Source organism: Lactuca serriola, chromosome 4, assembly GCF_051521515.1.
Source record: "Lactuca serriola cultivar US96UC23 chromosome 4, Lser_US96UC23_V15, whole genome shotgun sequence".
Taxonomy (NCBI): Eukaryota; Viridiplantae; Streptophyta; class Magnoliopsida; order Asterales; family Asteraceae; genus Lactuca; species Lactuca serriola.
The window spans coordinates 259413357-259426252 of NC_136411.1; the positions used below are offsets into that span (position 1 = coordinate 259413357).

The 12896-nt window shown below is 33.7% G+C and overlaps 1 long non-coding RNA gene across 2 annotated transcripts; it reads left to right on the plus strand.

The window, feature by feature from the left end:
* The first annotated feature begins 4612 nt into the window (after positions 1-4612).
* On the plus strand, positions 4613-5668 carry LOC145100592 (uncharacterized). Of its 2 annotated transcripts, none has more exons than XR_013705148.1 (3): positions 4613-4785; positions 4903-4990; positions 5284-5668. It is a non-coding gene; the product is annotated as an uncharacterized LOC145100592 (long non-coding RNA). The 2 variants fall into 2 exon arrangements; XR_013705149.1 differs by having other exon boundaries at positions 4614-4785; positions 4906-4990.
* The last annotated feature ends 7228 nt before the right edge of the window (positions 5669-12896 follow it).

Below are 12896 nucleotides of genomic sequence, written 5' to 3' on the forward strand. Positions count from 1 at the left end.
ATCCCGGTCCAAGTTCCTTATGAACTAAAATTCTCTTATTGGGCCTAGAAGCCCTAAGTGGGCTCTAAATAGACCACATTCATAAAACTTTAGCATTTGGGCCATGTGGACCTAAAATAATCCATATTATCTCTAATGAGCCTTGTTGGGCCATAAAGGATTTCATTTGCCCCAATGGGCCGAAAATTTATTTTTGGGCTTCATAAATTCGAGTATGGGCCCAAGATGATTCCTTTCCTTTCTCCTTAGCCCAAATCAGCCCATATTTAATAAAAAAAAAGAGAAAAGAATGGATAAATGAAGACTAAACATGCATGTGACAACTCATGTTTAACCACCATGTATCTATGGTAGCATCTCATGTTTCAAGACAAACTATTACCTCACAAATAACAAGGTTATGATTTCTCTCTCCCTTCTCTCCATATTCTCGGCCCAAGATCATTCCAAAACAAAAAAAAAGAGAGAGAAATAAGCAAATGGAAGGAGGGTGATTTAAAGTTTGCCAACACATGATTATCCACCAAGTATCTAGATAATCACATACATCTAGACACTTATTACCTATCATGCATTAACCCCTTGGATCTTATCTCTTTTTTTTTGGCAAGGGCCGAGAATACACACACACACATCACAAAAATTCATTCCAAACCTCTAAGTCTTGAAGGGCATCTCTTCCTTCCCTCTCCTAAAATTTTCGAGATTTAAGTGCATTTCAAGGAGATTTTTCACAAAAATCACCATCCAAGGTAAAGTTATACTAAATTATATGATCTAGATTCCTTTATCTACCTAAAATCTCTTCTTAACTCTCATGAAATCATAAACTTGTGTCTTAGAACCCCTCAAACTCGAGATCTTCAAGAAAAGGGTGCTAAGGCCAAAAATCACTTCACTTCTTCCATCTTTTCTTCAAAAACCGAAACTACACCCTAAGGTGAGCTTCATACCCCCTATTTTCTATTTTTATGAGTTTTGTGGGGGGGGGGGGGAATACAAGTGAAAGTGTAGATCTATATGTGTTTTGTATGCCTTGTATGATTTCCATGCTTATATGTGTGCTTTTGTGTGTTATAATGTTGGATCTAGCCATAAAACCCCTCAAAACCGAGATATACTTTATGTTAAATGATTTTTGCATCAAATATATTTCTACATACAAAGTGTTTCTAGAAAAATAGCTAAATGGCTTAGTAACAATTTCTTTGGGCTAAAAACACAATTTTTGGACCTAAAATGTGAAAAATACAAAATTAAGGGCCCAAATTGACATATCACGAATTCTGATGGATGAGGTGTGTCAAAACAGTTTCAATAAAACAATTTCTGGAAATATACTCATTTAGGGGATTAAAAACATAAATTTCAAGCTTAATGGGCTAAAAATGACATTTTCGGCCCAATGAGGCCCATTATGCGAGATTTTCTGTTTTGGAGGGCCAAAACTGTATTTTTCTGCAAAACAGTGGACTATAAGTGTTCCAAGTCCTTTTCAAAGGTTTAAAATACTTTTTAAATTTAAAAAGGACCAAAGTTGCAAAAGTTTTACAATTTGGGCCAAAATTGTCAAAATTGCGAAAAAGAAGGTTTATAACCGAGAAAACTGAAATTTCAGGGACTTAAACTGTTTTCTATGAAAAATATGCTGAAAAATATTAATTTCAATAATTTTTGGTGTTAAAATGTCAAGAAAATTGATTTAAGGACCAAACCGGAAAGTATTTAATTAAAGGGTTGAAAAAGTAAATTTTACAAACAATGAGGGGCTGAAAATAGAAAACTTCCAAGGCTTATTCAATACATGCAAATTGATCAAATAATGGCACCGCGACTATCGACGAAATACAATACATTACAATACCAAAAGTCGTTGTTAAACGAATTGGTTCGGTCTCGAACCAATAAAAATCTGAAACTACTAACACGACGACACTATGACACTACGACACTACGATCCATACAAGTAACGTTTGGGAATTCAATATACATGCGAGTGTGCACAGACGTCTACGCACCATCTTTGGGCCCCAAAAGTGTAAAATCTTGTTTGTTGGGCCTAGCTAGCCCAATGACCTGATCTTAAGGCCCGAAGACCTCTACCTTACGAAGTGTTGGGTTTTACCGATCTGACACAACGTAAAAGGACTTTCAATGGCTTGTATACTACTGGTCCCCAAGGGTCCTTTGGTATTGCCAGTAGAGTCTACCTTTTTATGCGAGGCGGGTCTGGGACCCCTCGTACCTTTTTTTTATCCCCAACCGGTTAATAGGGTCATCGAGGCCTTCGTGTCCTCTTTCTCTTCGGATGTGGGACTACACGTAGTCAGGGCGGTTGGATAACGTGATTAGTACGGACGACGCCTACGGGATCGTTAGTATAACTATAGACTAGTCGTTTGTGTAACGCGTGTTTGTAGCAATTAATCATGCTCAAAAATAATCCAAACGTCGCCTGGTATTGATAACTTCACGCGTTGCAATGGTTTCAATGTAAATTCATGGAATTCAAAGAATTAGGAAAACATCGGGTTTTCCTAGGGTTTTTCAATACATATAGATTCGAAATACATACAACTTTAATGAACAATTTTTACAAGTATAGAAACAAACAAGCATACCTATGGATCTCCACAAACGTTTTCAAAAGCTTTTCTTTTCAGAAAATATCGGATTTTTTGGTGGTTTTCAAACGACACGAACACTGTTTTTCTTCAAATACAGCTTATGAACTCACCAACATTTCACATGTTGACGTTTTTCAAAATACTTGTATTCTCAGGTAACCAGTGAATCAAAGGAATCATATTCAGTGATGGCTTGTAGTTTATTATGTATGAATCGAACAATTTATTTTGGGAATGTAACGTGTAAACAATGTATTTCATGTAAACTTTACTGGTTGTACTATATTAATGCATGGTGACGAATGTTGTTACGTTTCATATATATACAATGTTATGGTATTCAATTGAGTCACGACAGCCCCCGAACGTTTCCGCCGCCTGGTTCGGGGGTGTGACAATCTACAAGATGGAGTGATCAAGATGTAAAATTTATACCTCCTACAAGTTGCAAACAAGAAGGGAATCTCAGATCCAAAGTGCATTCAAGCTCCAAGTTCTTATCACCATCTTCTTCTTCTTCTTCAAGAATGCCTCCAAAACACTCATATTGGCTAAAAAATGGACTCTTCTCACTTACACTTGCTTGAAGACGTTTTTCATAGAGGGAGGCTACTGAGGATTAGAATAATGAAGTTATAATGATGTTTATATATGGTTAAAACCCTAAAAATTAGGGTTTGGACATCCTGTGCGTACGAGATGTATGCCCAGTGTATTAAGGTCCACCCTAGTACGCTCAGCGCACACATTGTATGCCCAACGTACAAAATTTCTGTCTAAAATTACCGCGATGCCACTATGGGCCAATCTTGCAATCTTTTCAACTTCAGGGTGGGGTGGGGGGGGGGGGGTTTCAAAATTCAATATTATTCAAATATATGGTCAAATTAAAAGTACCTCATCATTGGGATGTTAGAATATTTGTCAATACATTTATGTCTTATTTTTAATATAACATATTTCCTAAAGCAAAATAATCGTTAAATTGAAATAATCATTGTTCGCCGATAAGAAACAAATTATCAAAACAAAATATCCATACCTGTCGCTTAGCGCGGGTAAACGGATAATATATATATATATATATATATATATATATATATATGTATGTATGTATGTATGTATGTATGTATGTATGTATGTATGTATGTATGTATGTTACGAGAGGTAAACATGAAAGTTTAGAAAGTCGAGGGATTAAAAGTGATATTTTACAAAGTTCAAAGCCGAGGGATAAAAATGAGATTTAACAAAGTTGATGGATGGTAATTATCGATGCCTGGGGTAAACACTTAAATTTAGAAAGTCGATGAGATAAAAATGACATTTTACAAAGTTCAAAACTGATGGAGTTCAATCGATATTTTACAAAGTTGATGGGTGATAACTGTAGAAAAGTCATATTATGTATACCATGTGAGAAATCACAAAAAGCTTAGAAAATGAATGAGGTAAAATTGTCATTTTAGAAGTTCAAAGTTGAAGGGGGTTAAGGTGATATTTTACAAGGTAGAATGATAGAAAGTATCATATATCAAATATTGAGAATAAACACGAAAATTTAGAAAATAAAGTAAATAAAAATCATATTGTATAAAGTTCATAGTAAAAAGGATCAAAATAACATTTTAATAAGTAGAGAGGAAAAAAAATATTATTTTATAAAGTAATTTAAAAATTAAAGAGGCGTAAAATATTATTTTACAAAGTAAAAATATATTAACGGGTAAAAACACCCACAAACATTAAATTATTAAATTTTAATATATAGTTATATTAATACAAAGTCTTTTTTCTTTTAAACCGAGTTTCATCAACACATAAACTAATAAATTTTTCATTAAGAAAACATAAATTATTTTAAATAAACAATTGCAAACAGCCCATTGTTTACATTGTTTTATGATTATAGTAAAGGAAATCGAGTGGATATAGATAGAAAATCCAACAAATAAATATCAAACCAAACACTCTACTTGACTAGGCCATTGGTAGGGCCGCATAAAGATTATCTACACGCTTTCCGCGTAGTAGTACCCATGGAAAGAAACGTGGCATCCATGAATTAATCAACCAAAACAAGCTAATTACATATGAACTGCTCCTCCCTCTACAATCTACATCAACAATGATTTTACCTCGAAAATCTCAAGTACAGGTCTCTTTTTCATTTATACCAAAATTTCAATCTATTTTCTTCCATAATCATGCATATTACCTGCATTTATGTTTTTAAATATTTGGCAATCTGAAGAAAATATTTCATGATTGATAGAAGGTGATCAAGTGGTGGCAGAAGTTCACTATCTATCTTCGAAAAATTTGGATCCGTGTAGCTGTGCGTTTCGGAGTTCCAAAATCCGGTAATTCAATTCCTTACATGTGGCTTTCATTGTGTCGTTTTTTGGTTCTAATTTGTTACATCGGAGTTTATTCTTTTGTTTCATAATTGGCATTAAGGAAGCAGATTGTTCTACTAAATTACAACATAATTTGAGGATAATTTAATTTTACATTTAATTACTTTGTCCTAGAAAAAGTATTGATATCTTAAATCATCACTAAGATATATTTGATTTGGTAAACCGTCCTATAATTTCATTCTAGATCTATGTGTTTTTCCATTCTAGATTTGAAGTGTTTGTTTTGGATGTAGGGCTGGGAAGGCTACACCATGAGATTATGAGATGTGAATACGAGGACGTACATGTACTTTGGAAGTTGTTGAAGGAAAATGAGAAAGGGCTCTCAGGTGATCTTAGAAGCAAGAAAAATAGAACTTGTTCGAAATTGGTGCATTGGGTTGGCCGTAGATCACCATTCATGAGATTTTGATGTTTTTCTGCTCTCTGTCAATGGAACAAACAAAGATAGTGTTGGATGAGTTGGTTTGATTTTAGTGATTTCTTTTTTATCATAAATGATAGATAACTATATTGAGTCAACGATGAATATATATCAGGAGATTTAGAGCTGATATCTATTCCACATTATTTTACATTTTTGGATAAGATACAAAATTACAACGTTACTTTTGCTTTTGTTCGGATCTTCCATAGGCATTAGAATCTTTGTGAACAATTTGGTCATTTACAAATGATTCTATTTTTTTTTTAAAATCAAGTTATTTAGTACTTTGGTATTAGAACCTATGGTTATTATTTAAGAAAAAACGATAACTATGATCAACATGTTTATCTTTCATAAATCTTCAAATAATCATATTTGTCCAAATCGTTTTTTAAAATATTTTTAATAGTTTATAATTGTTTTTATGTCTTAAAATAATTATAATAACTAAAAAATTGATTATATTGTCCCTACGTCTAAATTGGTGGATCATTTACTTCTAAATTGTTGGAATTTTATCATATTTTTAAGTGCAACACGTCATCTTCATCCCTCTTTCTACAATGTATGCATTGATTGTTTAGTTTTTATTATTGTCGATTATTGATATGTAGTAGCTGGAGGATACCTTAAATATTAGATTAGATATTATATATATATATATATATATATATATATATATATATATATATATATATATATATATATATATATATATATATATACTAGTCGTTACCTGCGCAAAGCGGCGGTGGCGAATAGTTGTTTTCGATGATATTTTTCCTTTACAAAAATGTTATGTTCCAAAAGAAAGGACATGTCCAAGACAATAAAATCCAACTTTGATGTTATTTTTGACATGATACATCAAATAACTGATATAAACGGTTCAAGTCGACACAAAATATTTGTGTAAGTTGTTCAAACAAAAATAATAAAATTATATAAGAATACACTAAATATGTAAATGTGTAAAATCACATAACTACTAATACATTATTGATCTCACAACATTTCTTTATATACAACGTTTGTTGTATAGACTCCATCACCTTTGATATTTTCGTTAGGCTTCACTATCACTTTTGTATTGTCATGTACCCATATGGACAATGCAACATAAAGCTGACCATCCGAGAATATCGAGTGTGGTAGATAAATACCTACATTCATAATTGTTTGTCCCTGAGCTTTATTGATTGTCATTGTTGTAACGTCCCAAAAATTATAAATAAAAAATTTCATTTTTTTTACGTTACTCTCAATTCAATCAACCATTTATTTCAAAAGTTAAGCATAGTATAAACATTCTCAAATGATCATAGTGTTCAAGTCAATGCAGGAAAATAAACTTCGAGTGATGCAGTGCGATTGAGTCAAGCTCTTCTTTTTGAAAACCAGAAGTAGTTGAAGCATGTAAAGTTGTAAACACAAAACCGTAAGCACAAAGCTTAGTGAGTTCCCCAAAAATACCACATACCATACAAATACAGGTCTAACCCACCATATATGCTATTAGGCCTAGCTCATATATCTAGGCCTAACCCATATACATGGGCCTAGCCCTCATACTTGGGCCTAGCACATACCTTTGGGCCTAGCCCACATACTACATGCAAGTGTCACACAGACAACTAACATAACAATAATAATCCATGAGTCGGCATTAGTGCCTTCGACCCACTAAACACTGAGAGGAGACTCACTTGAATTACGATATCAACTAAACCATAGCTCACAACCACACAACCGATGCTAAAACTCACCTATCAAATCATACAAGGTCCAACCTTAGTCTAAAATCTAGACATTGGGTCCAAAAAGCCAACCCAGGTCAACGATCAAAGTCAAAGTTAAAGTCAAAGCCAAATTCCCCACAACTGCTTCTCATGTCATGACCAGCCCTTGGTCACGTCAAGAGTATTCACTAAGACCGATCCCATATCGAACTAACACCAACTCAGACGAATTGACCTAAAAAGCATTCCTCATGACGTGAAGCTTCCCTGGCTCACATCGTGAGAATGGTCCAGATACGCGATCCATTCTTTGCTTGTCACGTCGTAACCATCCATGGCTCACGTCGTGACACACACTTTCCCCCCTTCCACTTCAACTTTAAACGATCATAACTATCTCGTTTCATTTTCGATTTCGGCGTTCTTTATATCCACAGAAAGGTGAAGAGGTCTACAACCCAATCTTATTACCTTGGTCCGCCACATGTCGAACTTATAACCTTAACCCTCGCAAGTGGCCGTACACATAATTTCATTCAGTCTAACCTCAGGCCCAATTACACAATTCACAAGCCTTGATCCCAATGCTAACCATATCATCTTCCAATAAAGTTGAAATTATACTTCTTAAAGCCCCAAAGACTGTACATAACCGAATTACAGTCCACGCTCCTGAATCACAGAATGATCTGAGACAGGGTGTTACAATCACAAAGCATAATCGAATAGGAAGTTGTTTCCTCCTCGGCTTGAATGAGAACATGTCATCATCAGACGGAGATAGAGTAAGCTTTGACAAAAATATCCTCTAGCTAGCATGTTGATCAACATCTATTTCTGCATCAACGACATTCTACTGAAAGCTTTTGCATATCAATCGGGTGCCATTACACAATTTATTTGTTGGGTCAATATTTCGTAACAGTATGATCGGGTATCCAACTTTCACTTACAGGTAATAAGGGGGTAAACCACTAACAGTGAGCGAGTTCAAGAATTCCAGCGGATAGAAGCCATATTTATCATCTATGGCTTCATCGATACAATAGTAAATTCTCTATTCTATGTAGAATCGCTCGGTCAAGTAATCATTAATCTCATCAACACTATCATTTTTTTGTGGATACTATTGTCCGCTAGATGATATAATATGATTCAGAAAGACTTTATCAATCAAAACATCCAATGATTTTTTTATCAGTATATGGATTGACCATATCATCACGGATGCAAATAAAGCTTTCGTCCACTATTTCTTCAACTCTGTTACCAATGTAATAATAACTTATTTAAATACTAAATTAGACAAAAAAAAAATAATGAAAAGAAACAAAATGCTCCTTTATTCGTACTTTGCGTCTCATTTAATGCTTAACAAAAGATATGGTAATTACATAGAAACAATAACTTTTAATTCTCTAAAATTCTGCATCTTAAACTTTACTTGAAATATTTAGCATTAAAAACTTAAGCAAAATTTATGGTTCTGAAATGAACATCCTATAGAAATTCGAATATTTACCTTTCACATTGCTTGTACATGTATTGATAAATACAAACATAAGCCAACTAAAACATGTCCTAACAAATCTCCTAGAAACAAAATTCAAATCCAAAAGGCAATCTGATACTCTAACCAACACATAACAAATATCTATATCCTTACTCGTCAATAACATATGGCTTGAAAAAACCACCAATATTCTTAGGAAACAAAAGGTTGTGGACGTCTACCACTTCCGTTGCCCATCAGACCTGTTGAATTATATAAGCACTATAAGTAAAAAAAAATAATAATAAATCCAAGAAATATATAAGAAAATATTTCCAAAAGCTCGAATACAAGATTTCGAAGACAGAAATCACATAAACAACTCAACGAACCAAATAAATACACATACACACATTCAGAGAGAGAGAGAGAGAGAGAGAGAGAGATCAAATAATCAAGAAAATAAACTTTTAATCAAACCTAATAAATGATTCTTTTACATGTACCATGGGAGAAGAGGAGATGGGAGTCATTGGACTGATTTGTGATTCACACCGAAGGGAAGAATAAATCAGGGTTTTTTGTTCTATATATCACCTCTTGACTTTTAACTTTTTTATTAGTGGAATTCGACTTGTGCTACAGATTTGATAGTTAGCCAGAAAGGGATAGCCAACTCACAAAATCAAAAAATCAAGAGTATACCTGTGTGATTTCATTCATCCTGCCATATATGCGTAGACCAACTGTTGATTCTCTGCCACCGGATTGTGATTTTGATGGTCGATGGCGGAGCGGGTGATGTCTTGTGATGGTTTCCGATGAAGGACTTTGAAGATTGTGGTGGCTAGGGTTTATGGCCGAGGAGAATGATCTGATGGAGGTGGTATTTGCGGGTAGTGAAGAAGACTGAGATTTTATATACCGATTCGGTTGGTTTTGACCAATTCAAATTGGTTTTTACCAATTCAATTGGACTGAAATCAAGGGAATGCTGGTTCAACTTTGAATTATTCACGAGATTTAAATTTCATGTGATGCATAAACGTCGCAGTAAGATTTGGTTTATCTAGAGATAATACCCCGTGGAAAAAGTGGATTATTTCTATTTTTGTTATTTTTTTGAATTTTTGAATGAAACCAAACTTAAATAATGAGATAAGATTGGCTTGGTTATTTGTACGGTAAGCTTAATGGTTTAGACGTCTTAAATCTATTTATGGAAATAGTAAGGTTTGTATAATAATATAGTAAGATATATATATATATATATATATATATATATATATATATATATATATATACTAGCCGTTTACCCGCGCAAAGCGGCGGACGACAAATAGTTTGTTTCGACAATTAATTTCTTTTCGATGGAGATTGATTATTTTCAATTCAATCATTAGTTTGTTTTAGGAAACATGTCATATTAAAAGTAAAGAAAATTCATGAAATGACCAAATTATAGGGTGTTGAGTATTTATTTGGATGAAAAAAGATCTTGTCAAAACCTTGGAAGAGAAGATTTTTAGAAGTTTGTTTAAATTTTAATATTATTTTATTAGTGATTAGTTGTACAATTAGCTTAATGATTTGGACGTCTTAAAAAAATATTATCATTTTATTCAATCTATTTTTAGAAATAGTGGAATTTGTTTTATAAGATAGTATATATATATATATATATATATATATATATATATATATATATATATATATATATATATATATATATATATAGGGTGCAAACGAGTCAAGTTACTCGTGAGCTACTCGGGATCAGATCGCTAAAAGCTCGATTCGAAACCGATTTTAGACGAGCCCGAGCCGAGCTCGAGCTTAATATTAAGCTCGTTTATTAAACGAGCTCGAGCTCGAGCCTATTTCACTAAGCCCGATTAGGCTCGCGAGCCTAAACGAGCCTTTGTATAATATAATTTCTTATTTTTTTATATATTAAAATAAAAGCATATTTGTGTATTAGGAATTTAGGGTATTAGTAAACAAGCTTCTTAACGAGCTCGAGCCGAGCTTAAGCTTATTTAGGCAAGTCAAAAAAAAACGAGCCGAGCCCGAGCCCGAGTCGAGCTTGTATAATTATTTACGAGCTCGAGCCTCTTAGAAGTTAAACGAGCCCGAGTCGAGCCTGGCCAGGCTCGGGCTCGGGCTCGGCTCGTTTGCACCTATATATATATATATATATATATATATATATATATATATATATATATATATATATGTGTGTGTGTGTGTGTGTGTGTTTGTGTGTGTGTGTGTTAGATTATTATATTCTAACTATTTATTATGTAGATGTATGATTGATTGTGTACCAATTATTTTTGTTATTTTAAGAAGATAATTAATAAATATTATTGAATTAAAGATAATCGAAAAATACCATCTAATTTCATTGTAAGAGTATTTTACTCAACTAACATCAATTTAAAAAAGAAAATTTCTATATTTTAGGATATATTTAATTCTCTTGATTTAAAACTTTTGATTTTTTTAATTAATTCGATTTCAATTCTTACGTAAAACCAAAAGCCGATTTTATTTTGTTAGAATATTAATTTATTAGAAGAATAGTTATGTCTGTCATAATGTTATTCTATTAGAATATATAAAATGTTATTCTATCATAATATTGATTGAATAAACTTTTAAAGAATAACAAATATTTAGATACAAGTTAAACTTTTTTCTCACATTTGTAACATTCGAAAAATTATAATAAATTTTAACTTTTCAAAAACAACCCAGAACCATAAATGTTTGCAAAACCATTGTTTCAAAATTGTATTTTAGTAATCAGAGTATCCCAAAATCCAAACAGCATAAAACCAGAGGATGTGCACGATCACGCCTTTGCCTTGCCCTAATCATTAGAAGTACCTGAAACAATAAACTGAAACAATAAGCCAAAGCTTAGTGAGTTCCCCCAAAGTACGAACACACACAACATATAACAACATATACTGGGTCCACAACTAATAGACTAGATTACCCCTGAGCCCACAGTATGAGTTTGGCTTTCCTTTCAGCCAGACATCTCATATTTGGCTTGCTCCCGAGCTCACATCATAAGTCTGGCTTTCCCTTCAGGCCCACAACATATGTCTGGCTTGCTCCCGGGTTTTTTAGCTACTGCACAAAGCAGTATTATGTCAACCAAACCATATTATTTCGATATATACATAACATATAACATGTATCCAACAAACAGGTAAACATATAACCAATCATCAGAAAAACAAGCAAATCTACAGATCACTACCGTATACTACATCCTGTTTACTAGGATACCTATCTAACATATCATTATAATTGTAACACCCTATTCCGAATCATTTCCTAATTCGCAGTTATGACCAGAATATCGATTATCACAAGGATTAGAGCCTTTAGAAAAGATAGGTTTAAACCATATGGGTGTGGGTAATATATTTCAGATGATCCAGGAGTTTGGTTTTTGTTTTGGAGCTAAGGAGGTATATCGGTAAAGGTGTCAGTCCAGGCTTTTGTTGGATTTTGGATTTTAGTTCGGGAAGTTTTAAGGAAAGGATGATTTGATAGAAATGTAGAGCTTCTTGTCACCTTTTCGTGGATATAAGGATCGTCGAAATCGGACTTAAAACGAGGAAGATATGACATTCAGAAGTTTGAAGGATTAGGGGCCAGCCTAGTAAGCGGGGCGCACTTGGGGAGTACACAGGGTGTACTAGGCAATGGAGTCGTGGTTGCTCCTTAGAGTACGCTAGTCGTACCATAGTTACGCATGGCTTACTCCAGTCAAAGCCAAACCCTAATTTAGGATCTTGGACCCTATTTAAGCTCCTCAACTCAACACCAAACCATATTATCTTCAGCCTCCATCCCTTTAAACCCTAGAATCGAAATCCTAGCCTCCATTGGTGTGGTTTTTAAGATTTTGGTGGTATTTATTGCATTTTGGTGATCTTTGAAGAAGAAGGAGCTTCTTGGAGAAGTGTGGGATTGCTTAGAGCTTTTGGATCCAGCCTTTGTGCATTTTGATCTACCTTCTGAAGGTATAAAGTTTCTAACTTGATGACTCTAGGTGTTAGATCTAGTTTAAGGAGTATTTTGGGCTCATTTTAGTCCTTAGAGTCATCCTTGTGAGTATGGGCTACTCCAACAACTTAGTATGTTGGATCTTGGCATTTGGGAAGT